General features: G+C 42.4%; 1 long non-coding RNA gene across 1 annotated transcript in view; it reads left to right on the top strand.

The window, feature by feature from the left end:
• Window positions 1–400: 400 nt before the first annotated feature.
• The window catches only part of LOC128324024 (uncharacterized), a 39,616-nt gene continuing 22,276 nt past the window's right edge, over window positions 401–17,740 (top strand). Inside the window, exons 1-2 of the long non-coding RNA XR_008306575.1 lie at window positions 401–528; window positions 8,079–8,246. This is a non-coding gene — a long non-coding RNA (uncharacterized LOC128324024). The remainder of the gene's footprint in view (window positions 529–8,078; window positions 8,247–17,740) is intronic.

The raw sequence follows: 17,740 nt of genomic DNA, 5'->3' as shown, positions 1-17,740 counted from the left end.
TTTCCGAATCTAACCCCATTTAAGAGGACGGCAGGAGAACTCCCTGCCGCCCCCTTCCCCCTTGCCGGCTGGGCTGCAACTGGCTTCTAGGAAGCCTTCTTCTTCATGAAGTTAAGGAACTTTAGCGAGCGGGCGGCGGGAGAACTCCCTGCCATCCGCTTGCCTTGCTGGCTGGGCTGCAACTGGCTTCTAGGAAGCCTTTTGCGCAGGCGCGCAAAAGGCTTCCTAGAAGCCAGTTGCAGCCCAGCCGGCAAGGGGGAAGGGGGCGGCAGGGAGTTCTCCTGCCGTCCTCTTAAATGGGGTTAGATTCGGAAAGAAGGGGGCGGCGGGGGACCTCTGGGGAGCTTCAGGGGGCGGCCGCCAGCCGAGGGGGACTGAGCTTGAAGGGGGCGGCAGGGACTGGGAGCGATCCTGCCGCCCCGATTATGGCTACGAGAAGCGCCGAGGGAGATTGAAGCGGGCGGCACCCTGCCGCCCGATTACTACAAGGAATAAAGTACAGTACAGTGCCTTACTTTCATGGAAGGGGTGAGTAAAGACCCCACCCCTTTTCTCTCCGGAACGAATTAATCCGTTTCTAATGCATTCGTATGGGAAACCACTTTTCGACTTACGAACTTTTCGACCTACGATTATGCATTCGGAACGGATTAAGTTCATAAGTCGAGGGACCACTGTATTCTAAAACAACATTAAAAACAATCAAAACAGTATCAGTTAAAGGCCTGGGTGAACAGATGCATCTTTAAAGACCTTTTAAAAATTGTCAGAGATGGGGAGGCATCTTATTTCACTAGGGAGCGCATTCCAAAGCCTCGAGGCCTGGGGCGTAACTATAATAGAGCAAGGAGAGACAGTTGTCTGGGGGCCCACTGCCTTGGGGGCCCCCCCAGAGGCAAGTCACATGACTGACTCCCCTAGCTGTGCACCCACCCGGGCTTCCTTCAGTGAGGGGGGCCCATTTTAAAATCTTGTCTCTGGGCCCACTCTGACCTTGCTATGCCCCTGCTTGAGGCAGCAACGGAGAAGGCCCATCCCTGAGTAGCCACTAGACGAGCTGGTGGCAAATGCAGACAGACCTCTCCTGATGATCTCAATGGGCGGTGGGGTTCATGACGAAGAAGACAGTCTCTTAAATACCCAGGGCTTAAGCTGTTTAGGGCTTTATAAGTTATAACTAACACCTTGTATTTTGCCCGGAAACATATCGGCAGCCAGTGTAACTCCTTCAATACAGGAGTAATATGATTTCTCCTAAATATTGGCTTGCAGTGCTCTCAGCACACTATTGGTGGGAAGTCAGGAGGGTGGGAAGATCAGGTAGAGGCTCACCATTTTGCCTCAGGTGCCAGGTGGGCTTGATTAGGCCTGCAGTCTATGGAAGTTCATTTGGCCATCCATACAGGGTCCCCATGCACTGAACTGATCACATGGAGAGAGCCCTCTTCACATACAGCTGTGCAGATGGGGACATTTGAATGAATACATGCAGATCAGAAGAGCTTCTGTATGTTCAATCAGGGCCAGAGAATCACCACTTCTAAAAGGTGCCTCTTTGCTCAATTAGCAGGGGACTAAGTAAATTCCCTCTTATCAGACATTGCAAGCAATCAGTCCCCTGCTAATTGAGTAACTACCAACTGGTAACTACCAGCAGTAATTTAATATCCATGGATACAGAAGCTACTTGGTAGAACTAAAAATTGCTTGCAATATCTGATAAGAGGGAGTTTAGTAGTCCCCTGCTAATTGAGCAAAGAGGCACCTTTTAAAAGTGGTGATTCTCTGGCCCTATCCCTCCTCAGCAACTGGCCCTATCCATCCTCAGCACAGCATTCTTCCAGTGGCTGTTGTTGGTGTCTATCTTATGTTTCTTTTTTAAGATTGTGAGCCCTTTGGGGACAGGGAGCCATTTTATTTATTATTATTTATATTATTATTCGATTTGTTTATATCTATGAATTATGTTTATATCTATATATTTGTTTATATCTATGTAAACCACTTCAGGAACTGTTGAAAAGCATTAATATTAATCGTGTTCGTACCCAGAGGTGTATATGATCAGACTGGTAGTGGCAAAGGCCAGTACCTATTTTTATTACAGACCATCCTCTGGTCCAGTATTTTCTAGATAGGTGCTACGCAAATTACAATTAATTAATTGATTGATTCAATACTGAAATGTATATCCTGGCTTTCTGCAATAAAATTACACTGAAGGCAGCTTACCTAAAATAAAATATTAAATATTAAATTATTTAAAAAATATTTAAAGCTATCAACCACCACAATAAAACATAGCAATGATCAAACGTCACATAAATAAAAGCAGCACAATCATGACAATAGCAGCAGCAGTTTAAGAGCTTTTACAACAGAGAGTTAATTAATTAAAAGCCTGGTGAAATAACAGTCCTCACTGCCCATCGGGAAAGCACATTACTTCTACAATGAGGTTTTCCACTGTTCCAATTCGCAGCCACATATTTTCTGCGGAGACTTTCAATGACTTGCACTTCAGAAATGTGAAACTGATAAAAAACATATGGTGTTTATTTTTTGGAGGGGGGAGTAATAATTCCCCACTGAAGCTCCAAGTTGAAGGTTCTCTGAGCTCCAGCCCTTCACTTCATTTCTAATTACCAAAGCACTCAACCCACATCAAAGTGAGTGTCTTTAATGAGAATCACATCAGGGAAAGTTTACGAGACAAAATTTATAACCTACTCATTTGGCCCATTCTGCCAATGTCACTAATTTCAGATGCAAATGTTTTTTTCAGTGGAGATGTGCTTAGTATTTTCATTTGGTTTTGATTTATAGGAAACCATCAAAACAAGCTGCTTAAATATATATATTTATCAGCCCCAATAGCCTGAGCTCTGCTGTCTATTAATTCTACTCACATCCCAAATACCTATTACGATGAAGTGTTATTCATGTTATTTTTCTCTACAAATCCCAGAAACTAGCCCAGCAAGAGGGCTAGGGTCTCTAACAGAACAGCCTCACCAAATAGTCTAGTAGAAATACAAATTAACCTGCAAATTATTCCCACACCGATGACTTTTGTTTCCCTCTAAAAGAAAGGGAACCTGCTGTAAGTTATATTAAAAATGTAGAAAAATATCTGTATGCAAAACCAGTCAAAGGATACAACCCATTTCCCATCTGATTTGATGCAAAAACTTCAATTTTTGGAATTTAGGTGCACTTAATGAATATCACCTACTCATGGACGAGCAGACAAGTGCATTTCCCAAGCCCTACCTATTAAAAGTATAAATAAGTATAAATTAGTTGGTGTTAATGATACAAAATTCTGTATTTTGTTACTTAGGCCTGTTTGTCATAGTCTCATTTTGGATATGTCTAGAGTATCTGAATGAAGCACTAATATTTCAAGTCGCACTAACATCATATGATTATTTAACAATAGACAAAGTCTGCAGTAGTGTCCTGTGTGGGCGGGATGGGGGAGTGGTAAACGAATTTAAGGTGCAGTTTGTTTGTGCTCTTCTCTTCCCGCTTCAGCTGCCTTGCTCTGCCTTGTCTCACCCGCTGTCACATTAACCCTTGGCATGTGAGGTGGTTATTCGCCCAGTTTCCCAACCAGGCAAATAACCACTACCCTCCTAGGCCATCACATCTGACCATAGTATCTGGTAAAAGTATATTTTCTCTGTACATGGAAGCTCCTCAGCTTCATCAGGTAATGGCATAACTTCCCCAAATGCCTGCCTGGAGGCAGTAATGGGCTGGATGAGGGATAACAAACTGAGGTTGAATCCAAAGATGGAGGTACTGATTGTGTGGGATCAAGACCTGAGAGACAGTTTACATCTGCCTGTTCTGCATGGGGTTATGTTCCTCCTGAAAGATCAGATACATAGCTTGGGAGTGCTCCTGGATCCAAAACTCTCTTTGGTTTCTCAGATTGAGGCAGTGTCCAGGAGTGCTTTTTAAAAACCAGCTTCAGCTGATACGTTAGCAATGCCCATATCTTGAGGTAGATGACCTTAAAACAATGGTATATTTCCTGGTAGCCTCAAGGCTTGACTACTGTAGCATACTACATGGGGCTACCTTGGTATGTACTCTAGAAACTACAACTCCTACAGAATGCAGCAACCCGAGTGGTCTCTGGGATAACCCAAAGGGACTATATCACACTGATACTGCATTGGCTGCCAACATGTTTCCAAGCAAAATCAAAGTATTGGTTATTACCCATAAAGCCCCAAATGGCTTAGGTCCAGGGTACTTAAGAGAGTGCCATGTCAGGATCCCTGTAGCCTTTAAGAGAATCTGGGGAGCTCCGGTTACAGTTGCCAACGGCTCATATTATGGTGACTCGGCACTGGGCCTTCTCTCTGGCTGCCCCAGGGCTTTGGAATACACTCCCAGTCAAAATAAGAGTTTCTCCATCTCTGATTGCTTTTAAAAAGACCCTTGATACACCTGTTTTCTCAGACTTTTAATTAAAACTAATTTTAACTGTTTCACTTTGTGTTTTTAATTGTTTATATTGTAATTCAGACTACGTACACCACCGATAGATAGATAGATAGATAGATAGATAGATAGATAGATAGATAGATAGTTATCAGGCGGTATATAAATATGATAAATAAATATAATACATAAATAAGTAGATAATTCATTTGTACAGCTGTTAAGTCTCTGTTATTTTTTATTTTTATTTTTGGCTTTATTACATTTTGAGAATGTGATATATTTTAATTGTTGCACATCTCCTTGAGAACCTTATGAGGCTGAATGGCAGGATATAAGGCATTAAATAACAAATTAACAAAATGAGATTTTTATTATAGCCATTTCTGAACATTAGGAATTTTATATTAAATTGTTTTACTATGAAGAAAACGATAAAATGTTATGAAAATGTGAACGTTGGATTTCCTTAAAAATTTATAGCACGATTAATATTTTTCATTAAAATTACACAAGAACACTACACAACCTTTTTTAGGCGGGGGACATATATACAAGCTCCTGGTATTCTCAATATGAAGCCCACTAGATTGCACTATATAAATGAATAATAGAATCATTTTGGAATAATCAGTTCAAGGTTAAAACCATTACTTATCTGCGCTATTCTAAAGCTAAAGTTCCAAGAATTCTTTGGAGAAACCATGACAGGTGAAGTTGTATAAAACCAATATACACATATGGGTAGATACGCCTTTTGAGTGGGATGATCTAAATAATAATAATCATAATAAACAGTGGGTGTTGGAAAGAGCTGAGGAAACACAAATTTCTGGTTAGGTGAAAGTGACAGGAAAAATAGCAATTTCGAGAAGTAATTTCCAAACAGAAAATTAAGCCACTTAGATCTTCTATATTATCATTTGAGTCATTCAGGATCATGCAGCTGTCCTTGAACTTGAGAAGAAAGCCCAAGGATTTGTGGATTTATTAATTTAATTTTTTACTTGAGCAGAAAAATATATTGGAGGGCTTGATCCCCTTATCTGATCTGTCATCCTTTTCGTCTCATGCTAGGGGAATGGTTGTTCGGCGACTCTCCAGCAAAATAATTCACGCACCCTGGGGAAATCCTCCTGGATGCAGCCACCTGCTTTTTCACCCCCACTAGACATTTGAGGGATGTGAAGACTGAGCTGTTGTTTAGTTATCATTGTGTGGCGAATGGACCTTTGGCCTCTGTCAGCATAAATTAAACCCTAACTTCCAGAAACATGCAGCTGCAGAGCAATCGCTGTTTGTTGTCCAGAGAGCTGGAGAAGAAACAGCATGGAGGGAAACCTGTTCCATATGAATTTGTGTATACATGTATTTTGCTTTTCTTTTTCATCCACTTACCTCAAAGGTCCAGAGTGGATGACTGTGTGTATATATAAACTAGGTAGATCTCGGAGGTAGCTCCACCATGAGACAAGCCAGCTCAGTTTCTGTGCTGTTACAGACAGCAGAGCAGGAGATGGGCTGGTTTGACCCATGGGTCATAACCCACCAGGGAGGTATTCGCACATGGCTTCATGCTGTGGGGTTAATGTTGAGTGAGGCCACTTCGAATCACACTCGTGGCATTGAGGGAAGCAACCCCTCCCCTCTGCTCTCGGGTTTTGTTTTGATGCAAATTCCATGGCATGCCTCAGTGTTTTCCTTCTTGCCAATGGGGGGTTGCTTTCTAAAGAGCTATATCTGCATTTCTAAAGTATATCCCTCTTATCACGCTGATGATTCTAGTCAGTGTCTCTCCCTATTTGCTCTGGCCTTTTCAGAAAAAGTAGCTTAAAACCAGCATTTTAAAAATCCGCAAATACACCAAGATAAGCTAGAATTTTCAAGACAAAGCCTGATTTGTGTGTGGAGTGGGTCCAAGGGACTTTGGGGTAAGTTTGGCTGGTGTGTGAATGCATACACTCTCTTCTGAAGGAGATTTGGGGTAACAACCTTGACTGTAAAGCCTCCAGGAAGTTCTTCTCTGAGAGCTCTACTGAAATAAATGGGTGCTTTATTCCTTTCAAGATGGTTTGCACATGAGATCTCCCCAATCAGACTAGTCCATATCCCTCTCTGCCACTTTTAATGGATCCCAGATCTGCTACCTGAGGTGTTAATTAATTGAAAGGGGTACCATGAGGTTTCCCACCTCGGGCATCAAAATGTATGACAGTTCCCTGATGGGATTGTGAGTCATCTGGAGCTGGGTATGCTTAGTCTGAAAAAGAGAAGACAAAGAGATATGATAGCCATCTTCAAATATCTGAAGGGCTGTCACATAAAAGAACGATGCTTGTTCTCTGTTGCTCTTGAGGGCAGGACTAGAACCCCAATGGGTTAAGAACATAAGAGCAGCCCTGCTGGATCAGGACCAAGGCCCATCTAGTCCAGCATCCTGATTCGCACAGTGGCCCACCAGATCCCGCTGGAAGCCTAGAGGCAGGAGTTTAGGGCATGCCCTCTCCCCTGTTGTTACTCCCTTACAGTTTTGGGTTGAAACTGCAAGGAAGCAGATTTGGGCTAGATATTTAGGAAGAATTTCCTAACTGTAAGGGCTGTTTGACATTGGAACTGTCTGCTTCATGCAGTGGGCTCTCTTTCACTGAAGATATTCAGAGGCTGGATGGCCATCTGTCTGGGATGTTACAGCAGATTTCTGCTCTGAGCACGGGGTGGGGGGTATTCCCTCTTGAAAGGAATAAAAAACCTCCAAGATCCCTCCGAACTCTGGTTGTATGATTCTAGGCCTGGTCTATACATTAAGGAGAATGAGGTGGGAATGAAGTGGAATGAGGTGGTAGAGCTGAAATGGTAGAATGGCATTTGCATTCTATCTCAGGCTGTGGTGATGGATCCCATTTTTCAATGGCCCCTACATAAAACAAACAAAACAGCCCAAACCTCCCTGTAGGTAGAAAACCCACACACAGGAAGCAGACTGGGCTAGATTCATTCTCCCTGAGTCTTTCATTATCAAGGAGCATATTATGTAGGAGAGAATTTATAAGTGGCATCTCTCACCTGCAGTCCAAAGTGGTACAGTCCATTCTACCAGCATTATTGCGTGCATGTGTAGACCATGTGTAGACCATAAGAAGCTAAACCCATCATCCTTGTATTATACATCATCCTTCCTTACTGCCCATATCCAGTTAATACATCCCCACATTCTGCAAGGTGGATGTCCTACTATCTACCAGAAGGAGAGCAGCCTACTGTAATATATTTCTATATGCAGAAACCTCACATTTCTCCAGCAAACAACTTGTCACTTGCCAGAGCTGGACAGATGCCATCATATGTAGGCCACCCACTACAGGGACCAACTTCAACCAAACTCTTATCCTAGGCAGCTGCTGAGGTATCCATAATCTTCCCTGCTGGGGTCTTTCCTAATAATTTCAAATGGTGCAGATCAATTGAGTCCTGGTCTACACATGCTAGAGAAGAGATGGGAATGGGGTGGAAGAATGGCCTGTATAATTTTGGGCTGCAGTTAAGAAATAAGATTCTCTGTAAATAGAAAACTAGTGCAGCAGGGATAATGATTATATGCCAGCCCTTTGTCTACTGTTCAGTTTTTCTATTTTCAGGAAGTTTTTAATGGAGAGAACATTCAAAAGGTGTGATCAGCCACTTGTATTCTGAAGTGGTACAATCTGTTCAACTATCTCTTTTTGCTGAATATGAAACCAGGCCTTCATCATCCATTCTCTCACAGGGATCTCTAACTAGCATCCCCTACGGTGAGCTCCTCATTAATCATGTTTTTGTAAGTGGAAGTCTAAGATGATTTGCAATTTTACAAACAGAAGCTAATATGCACTGTTAGAAGGAAAGGTCATCTTTAACATTTTCTTTCTCATTCGCCATTAAAGCAAAACGGAAGACTTACCTTAGCTGCAAAAATTTGCGAGCACTTAATTTTTAGTCCCAACAATGAAATTAGACCACAAATTAATCAACCAAAGCAGTGGTGGCCGAAATGAGGCTCTACAGCTGGATTACAGCACCAGCTGCAATAAATAGAACTAAAACTTTAGTTGATTAATCGAACAGATTAAACCTTGCAGCCCTAATGTTAACCTTTGCACTGGAAAATGTGATACAAAAATTGTCTCTGAGAGACAGGGTGAATTTTAAAGAGGAGAGAATGTGTTTGTAATACATTCCCCAGTATCACAGGGAAATGCCGTGGAGCTCTCCACATGACTATACTTTGGTCCTCTAGTCTGAACTCAGCTCTTGGTATCAGCTAAGCGACATTTCTGTATCCTCAAGATGGCTTGTAAAAGGTCATTACAGATGTCAAATTGTCAAGCCAAAAGCTCCAGGGGCTGAGAGCAAACACAGTTCTTTCCTGCTATTATGCAAGATTGCTTGTTTAAGTCAAAATGAACAGCTGCCTAGTATGTGTAATTTGGAGTTGCCATCCATAACCAGTTAGCTCAAATTTATATGGGTAATTTATTTTGCTATGTCTTGATACTTGGGTGATGCAGTTATGCCTCTGTTTACCATTCTACCCCGCTGACAGATTGGGGTGGGTGGGGCTGAACTGAAGCTGATTTTTTTTAAAGCTGCTGACTGTGATTTTTGTGTGTCCCAAGGTTATGTTAATAGAAATGATGCAGAGAGTAAACTTTACATTCCATATTATAACTTCTTTAAAAAGTTACAATGCTTTCTTCAAAAGCATATTTCTTCAAAAGCATATTTAAGCTCTCCAGTTCAGTTCTGGGTCAGATGTGGTCAGGGGCGTAGCCACTATTGTGCGAACAGGTTCAAAGAACCTGGGCCGCCAATGGTAGGGGCCACTGAAACCCCCAAGGGGGCGTGGCTCGGGCTCCAGGAGAGCCCCAAGTGAACTCCCCCCGCCCATGCCTGGGCTACTAAGAGCCCCGAGTGAGTGCTCTCCTGTACTTTTCAGGCAGCGTTTGCAACCTGAAGGCATCTATTTCCCTCTCTCTCCCTGCAGAGAGGGAGAGAAAGGGAAAATAGGTGCATGTGCTGCCTTAAACGACATGGAAGAGCTCGCTCGGGTTCTTTGGAGTCCGAGGCCACATCCACATTGCGCATGACGACTGGAGGAAGAGAGAGGGAAATAGAGGCTTTCAGGCAGCAAATGCTGCCTGAAAAGGACGGGGAAGCTACAGTGCTCACTTGTGGGGGGCGAGGGGATTCTATTGGGGCTCAGCCACATCCCGTGCACGTGACATCATGTGCACGGGATGTTATTGGAGGGGCCACCGGGCGGGGCTGGACCCAGACCACCGCTCAGCTGGCACCACTCCTGGATGTGGTCTGACATTTTTCACAGAACTGTGGCGTCTCTCCCCTCTCTCCAAAAACCCTTCCCTCTTAGCCAGGAATATATCCCTGAGGGTCACAAAAAAAGTCATTTGGAGAGAGAGAAGTGAAAATCACTTCCCCTCTCCCTCTGTGAGAAAATTATGTGAGAAAAGAGATCTTGTGGTAGCATGCATGAATGGTCCCCTTTGCTAAGCAGGGTCTACCCTAGTTTGCATTTGAGTGAGAAACTACATGTGAGAGCACTGTAAGATATTCCCCTTAGGGGATGGGGCTGCTCTGGGAAGAGTACCTGCATTCTTGCATACAAAAGGTTCCAAGTTCCCTCTCTGGCAACTCCAAGTTAGGGTTGGGGAAGATTCCTGTCTGCAATCTTGGAGAAGCCGCTGCCAGTCTGTGTAGAGAAGACTGAGCTAGATAAACCGATGGGCTGACTCAGTCTAAGGCTGCTTCCTAAATTCCTATGCTTACAGTGGGATGCGGAGCAAGGTTTCAGTGCAGCTAGGCTCTTGCCAGTCTGTGAGGATGGAGCCTTTATTCTTCCGTGTAGTGCTGTGGACAATATGAGCCTCTAACTTTAACTCCTTGACCCTGAGCCTTTCGAAAAAGGGTCCATTTTATCTATATGGATGTACTTTAAACCACTGAGAACTCTTTGGTGGTCATAGGCTCACACTACAACTGATCGACTACACTCCTGCAAGCATCCCCTTCCCAATTATAGATGACAACAACTCTAATTATATAGCTGATATGGAGACATTGAGGAAATCGAGTTTGTCTACATAGATCAAATTGGTGGTCCCCACACCAAATCAGATAGTGGCAATTTTTGTTTGCAACGTTTGCATTTGTGCAGCAAATTCAACATGGCAGGCAGAATGTAACTTGGTATTTTACTAGGCCATTCACCACCACTTTCTGTATTTCATTAACATATCTTGCTTTGTAGCGTGAGCTATAATGTGCGGAGAAGACCTTAATGTAATCCGCCACCACCACCCACACACAGAATCTTAGCACAGTTTTAATGAATACAGAATGGATCTCCAACCCCCACTTTTTGTGGTTACATTTGCTGAGTAACAAAACAAAACAAAAAAATCTGAAAGCTTTTCAGAGGCATTATAAATTGTTCAATTTACAGGAACCCGGAATGAATTATCAATAATCAGTTGAAATTGCTGTAGCTGCAAAATTATACTATTAAGATCTGTTCTTTGTAAAAATATAGATGTGCTTTTCTCGGCTACAATGTGTTGGAGGAATTTGAGCTCTTTAATTGCAGAAATATGGTAAAATGGAACTCAAGCCCACTTGTGTATGAATTATTAAAGCTAGCATAACACATCCTTATGACTGGATAGTAAAAAAAAAGGTCATTACCTGTATTTCGTTGGCTGAAGCATTGTATCCTGTAACCACATAGTGCTCACCTTTCTAATATATTATTGCTATTATAAAAAGTCAATGAATATGAATTATTGCTGTTATAGTATTCACTACACTGAAAATTATGCTCACTAATGGCATCTTTATTAGTACATTAATTGCTTCCCTTGGTGTCACAACTAACAATTAACTACCCACTTTGCCAATGGCTAATGTCAAAAGATGATTTTCTGATGCCTTGCACACTGCTTTGCAGGTGATCAAACATTTATTTCTTTTCTTCTGCACAGTAAAAACTGGAAATATAGACCAGTATTTTTCTGCTTTTCTGCCTTCGGGAAGCACTTTCAGCACTGACCTAATTCAGACAAGACAATCCAACAAACCGTGGTTTATTAAACTGGGAATGAGCTGTCTGTATGTGCATTTCCCACTTTCCCTCCCCTTTCCTCTTCCTCTCATGCATCTAGTGAAATGGAAAGCTTTCTGGTTTCTTAAACCACAGTACCCCATGACATTCAAACTAGGAAACTGGTTTAAGTACTTCCTATAAACCAAGATTACAAACCAAATTCAGACTGTGGTTTACAATCCTAATTTGTAGGAATCTTTAGACCACAGTTTTCCAGTTCAGATGTCACAGGAAACTGATTTAACAAATCAGGAAGTCTTGGGTTTAGCAAACCAGCTGTGCATGAAGGGGAAAACCAAGAAGGGAACACATGTCTGCATAGGGTGTTCCTGACCCGCCCCAAACACAATTTGTTGGATTGTCTATGTCCTGACCCATCCTGTGGTCAAGAGCTCATAAGGTCTAAGAGGTGAGGCAGGACAGCTCCAAGGGACAAGTTGCTCAGATAGCAGGCAGAGGAGACGGAGCTCTTAAATACCTCTGAGCTAAAGCTTCCCCTGGAGCTTTTCCAGACAGCAGGCTTTACCACAGGTTTCCTGTGAAGTTTTACTGTGAGTTCAAATTTGTCCCCCCCACCACCACCACCAAAAAAACTAAACAAAAACAAAAACAAAACCCAATGCAAAAAGTGGATTTTTTTGTTTACCCTGGACATAAATCGGGTGAGGCTCTAACACGCAATGAAAAAACTGAATTGTGTGTGAAGTGCTCCCCAGTATCTCACACAAACTTTGGCATGCATCTGGCTGATGTGTGAATGCACACCCTCCATTCCGGTGGAGACGTGAGCTAAAAACCCCATCTGGGAATACTCCAGCTGGGCTCTGACTACCTGCCTGCAGAGTGGAAACTTAACAAGGGCAGCCTTCTGGAGTTCGCCTCCTTCTCTGCTCTGTCTTATTCTGCCTAGATTGTTGCCAGCACTGGTGTGATCAGGAAGTGCAAGGATGTAAGAGGTGACTGCTCTTCATGGGGCTCAGGTTCTGACAGTGCTGTTTTGGGGAGATTCAGTTCTGGGACTCTTTCAGACTCTGTCTGAGTGTCAAGGTCTGGGACTTGGCCAACTGCTGGCTCTGCCTCTTGAGGGTCAGACTTAGAGTCCCTAGTCCAGGCAGGGTCATGAGTGTCTGAACAAGAACACTAATTTGGTTGGTGAGGAGAACCCCTATGTGTTGCAGATGATTCAGGGCATATTATAGAGTCCATACTCTGTTCACCCCAAAACATTGGCTGGGCCAGATGGGCAGTGTAACCTCCCTGTGTCAGTTAAAAGTGTGTCTAAGAACAGATCCTACATGCTCTTGCAGCTGCGGATTGCACAGAAAAATCACCCACAGCGAGTAACCTTGTCCATCTCATTGAAGGTTGTCTGGACCTGCCACACATAAAACCGCTAATAAAGACTTCTGTTATGCATTATATTTATATCCCACCAGGGAGCTCAGGGTAGCATTAATGGTTCTTACACATACACACACCCTCATTTTATCTTAACAAATGTTCAGTGAGATAGATTAGGTTAAAAGAGCGATTGACCCATACATTTCATGGCTGAGTGGGGCGATTTGAACCTGTATCTCCCTAGTCTTTGTCTGATTCTTTAACTATTACACTAACTGAATCTAAGCAGCAGAAGAAATTGAAGCAGCTGAATGCTTAACTCCATAATAACTCTCCTAGCCAGCTTGGGAAACCACAATTTGTTGCAATCAGTACAATCAACATTTTCTTTTCAGTCATGGTGTGCTCAGGCTGCCCAAGAAATGCGCTGATCCCCATCAGCAAAAGTTAAGTATTTTTGTAGGTTAGTCACTTGAATCTCATACAAAATGTCTAACCTACAATGGTACTTAACTTTTGCTGATGCTATCAACTCGTCTTTGCCGTAGAAACCCATGGAAAAAGAATCAAGTATGTCCCTTTGGTTTCATTGACGTTGCAGTGTATCATTTTCAAGAAAACCATGAGAGAAGGTCACTGAGATAAGCAAGAGCCTCATACAAGCCACATACAAAACAAGAACCACAAATATTATTTCTGTTAATGTGAGGAGAGTGGCTTACTAATAAAATAAACCTGCTTCAAACTATGCATTATGTTACATGCTTAGGTTGGCTTATGCACATTCTCTCTCTAATCAACCTGGGGGTGGAGGTGGTCAGGGTTGGAATCACAGAGCACAAGAGGTGTACAGCATTTAACCCTTTCTCCTCCCCAGAGGAAAGAGTTGTGGTATGCAAGGACAAGACAGTGGAGCTGAATCAGGAATATTAACAGTTTAATAAGACAGATAATAATTACAGAGAGGCGAGTCTGCCTTCAGTGCCCCTGCTGCTAGCTGTTTGTTAGCCCTGCCTCTACTCCAGGACTGGAGTAAAAGTAACTCAAGCACCATTCAAAAACTGGGCTGGATCAAGGAATGGGTTAACCAAAAACACCTCAGCCTCCAACAAAAATGACACCCGCCCCCCACCAAACAGCTACAAGCCTCTGAAAAGAAGCTCCCATTGACACTAAGATCCCTTCTTGAGACAAACAGATTCCCTCTTGAGATTCTCTCTTGAGATAAATAGCAGCTTTGCAGCTGGGGGTGGGGGCGGGGGGGGGGGACATTATCACCAGGGAAGCAATGCAAGAAGAAAGGTTAGATACCCTTCCTCATACACCATGGTCCTGAACCTAATCAAGCCCCTGTGGCTGCTATTTAAGGGTTGGTTTGTTTTTAAATCTCGCATACAGAGCCAAACTATGCATTTAATGTCATATAGCCTGGAACCGACCTATAGTCAAACTTTACTTCTTCAATAAGAGTCCGCCCACCCACCCCCAAAACCCCAGAATAGTAGAATTTTAGAGATGAAAGGGGGCTTGGAGGTCTTCTAATTCAACCCCCTGTTCAGTGCATAAAACTATTTCCCTTGAGGTTGGATAGATTCTTCAGCTACCACTCTGTAGTCTGAGCTAGCTTTATTATTTCAGAAATGGCCTGTGATACTTTTCAAGTTTGAGTCAATTGTTTGACAAAATTAACGTTTTGGAATTCACACTCCACTTCTCCTGATCAAAACAGTTAAATCAAGTTGAAATAGATTTTTAAGTGCCAGACAGATTCATTCATTGCACTCAAAGAATGAAGCTACAAGCAGCCGGTACTTTAATTAAGAGTTTGTTCTCATGGACAGCACAGTTTGTTAATTTTTCAGTATCAATATCTTTTGTTCCAATGTTTCTAGTGTATGAATAAGGCATTGTTCATTTAAATGACACTAAATGACAAAAGAGCACTTCAGCAATCACATCTAATTTAAAGCTAGCAACTAACAAGGAAGTGGTGAGCTATCATGGTAGTTTGTTGAATGTTTTGGAGACTGTTTTTAAAAACTTCCATTAGAATCCCAAATTTCAACATTAGTGCTGCACCTGTATTTGCATGTGGACATCCCTTCTCTTGCTCCTCTTCCTTATCATTTGTTCTATACCTCTGAGTGATTGCCGGCTTCCCCAATCTGTTGCTTTGATTATTTATTATTATTTCTTGTTTACACAGTCAGACAGGTGTTATTGACTGGTTTTTTTATCCAGACATCGAGTCCTTCCCAAGGACCTGGGATGGCTGAATTTTATTATCAACATTGTTGTTATAATTATAGATATCGTCGCAAAATATAAGCTGTTCCCAGTAAAATTGTTTTTTTAAGTTGGCTGATGGTGATTTCTGTGGCCCCTATGGTGTTGAGGTGCTCTTCAATGTGTTTTGGAATTGCACCTAGGGCACCAATTACTACTGGGATTATTTTGGTCTTTTTCTGCCACAGCCTTTCCATTTCAATTTGTAGCAATAGCAATAGCAATAGCACTTACATTTATATACCGCTCTATAGCCAGAGCTCTCTAAGCGGTTTACAATGATTTAGCATATTGCCCCCAACATTCTGGGTACTCATTTTACCGACCTCGGAAGGATGGAAGGCTGAGTCAACCTTGAGCCCCTGGTCAGGATCGAACTTGTAACCTTCTGGTTACAGGGTGGCAGTTTTACCACTGCACCACCAGGGGCTCCTACAAAGATCTTGTAGATCTTTGTATTTTGTGATTTTTTCTATTTCTTTTTCTTCTGTTCTGCTATCACCTGGTATTGCTATGTTGATTATTTTGACTGGTGTATCTGGTATATTGTGTGGCAAATGTTTGTCTGTTTGTAGTAGAAAGTCCCATAATATTTTTACATCTTCATTTTCTTCAACTTTTTCAATTTTATGGTCCCACCAATTTTTGTCTACAGGTAGCTTGTATTTTCCCCCAGATGTTCCAGTGTATCATCCCTGCTACCTTGTCATGCCTTTGTTTGTTGTCAGTCTGTGCGATCTTTTTACAACAGCTGATTAGGTGGTCCACGGTTTCATCTGCTTCTGTACAAAGGCGGCACTTGCTTTTGTTGATTTTTCTACTTTTGCTCTTATTGTATTTGTTTTTAGCGCCTGTTCTTGTGCAGCCAGTATTAAACCCTCTGTTTCTTTCTTCAGGTTGCCATTCTTAAGCCATTGCCAGGTCTTGGTGATGTTTGATTTTCCACTTATATTGTGCAACTATTGACCATGCGGTGGCTTATTTCTCCATTTTTCTGCTCGGTTCTTGACTTATTCTTTCTTGTAGGCCTGCTTTGTTTCATTGGTGTTGAATAGTTTCTCATTATTGACCATTTTAAGTGCATCTTCTTCACTGTCCTTTATGTATTTTTCAAGGCCTCTTTTCTCCTCCTCTGCTGTTTGATGGACTTGCAGCATTCCTCTTCCACCTGAGCTGTGAGGGAGGTATAGCCTATCAACATCACTGCAGGGGTGCAGAGCATGATTGATGGTCATGATTTTCCTGGTCTTACGATCTAGCGTCTCTACCTCTGCCTGGGTCCAGTCTATTATTCCTGCAGTGTATCTGATAATAGGTATAGCCCAGGTGTTTATGGCTTGTATGGTGTTCCCATCATTGAGTTTGGACTTGAGGATTTTTCTAACTCTCCTGATGTATTCACTTCCAATTTTTCTTTTAACTTCAGTTTGTGTGATGTTATGAGCCTGGAGAATGCCCAAGTATTTGTAATGTTCTTTCTCTTCCAGGTTCTTGATGTTGCTTCCATTGGGCAGTTCTATTCCTTCTGTTTTTCTTATTTTTCCTCTGTTCACTATTAATGCAGCACACTTGTCTAGTCCAAACTCCATTGCTATCTCACTACTGAATATACGGACAGTGTTTAGCAGTGATTCGATTTCTGATTGAGACTTTCCATATTATTATTATTATTATTATTATTATTATTATTATTATTAGTAGTAGTAGTAGTAGTAGTAGTATGCTATTTACACACAGTCTTCCAGATGTTATTGATTGGATTTGGTACTTTAATTATTGGGCCCTTTCCAAGGGTCTAGGATAATTAAAGATATCATCGTAGAATTTGTACTGTTCTGAGTAGTGTGGACTTATGTAGTTGATGTGTTGTAATTTTATTGATGCCCAAAGTTCGAGATGGTGTTCAAGTTCTTATGGTACTGCACCAAGGGCACCAACAACTATTGGCACCACTGCTGGTTTTTCCCCCCCCATAGCCCCTCTGATGGGCACTATCTTGATGAGGTGGAGGGGCTTGTGAGCTTCAAGGATGCAGGGCTATGCTGGAGGGTCACTCAAAACACACACACACACACACACACACGGTTGGCCAATCCACTAGGCTAGGGATGGTCCAACCCACGCACTAATAGCCTGGGTCATGTGCCACTTGGAGAGCCAAAAGCAGGTCTGGCCCACCCACTAGGCAGAACTAGGCGGCTGCCTGGGGAAGCAACCTGTGGCACCCCTTGCGTAGAGGTGTATCTAGGGAAAATAGCGCCTAGGGCAAGCACTGAAATTGCACCCCTGTCCAAACATCTGACACCCATCAGATAACTTTGCCATAATATCAGCTGAAAAATACAAGTCAAGCTCGTTAATCTTTTAATATTTCAAAAACTATTTAGCAGTAGACGTAGCCAGGCAAAAAAATGCTGGAAAACGACAAATTTCAGTATGCTGGAGCTCATGAAATACCCAAATACTATGTGGAGGTGTACACTAAACAGAAGTGCCTGT

The sequence above is a fragment of the Hemicordylus capensis genome, chromosome 4 (assembly GCF_027244095.1).
Source record: "Hemicordylus capensis ecotype Gifberg chromosome 4, rHemCap1.1.pri, whole genome shotgun sequence".
NCBI lineage: Eukaryota > Metazoa > Chordata > Lepidosauria > Squamata > Cordylidae > Hemicordylus > Hemicordylus capensis.
This window is presented reverse-complemented; position numbering and strand designations above follow the sequence as displayed.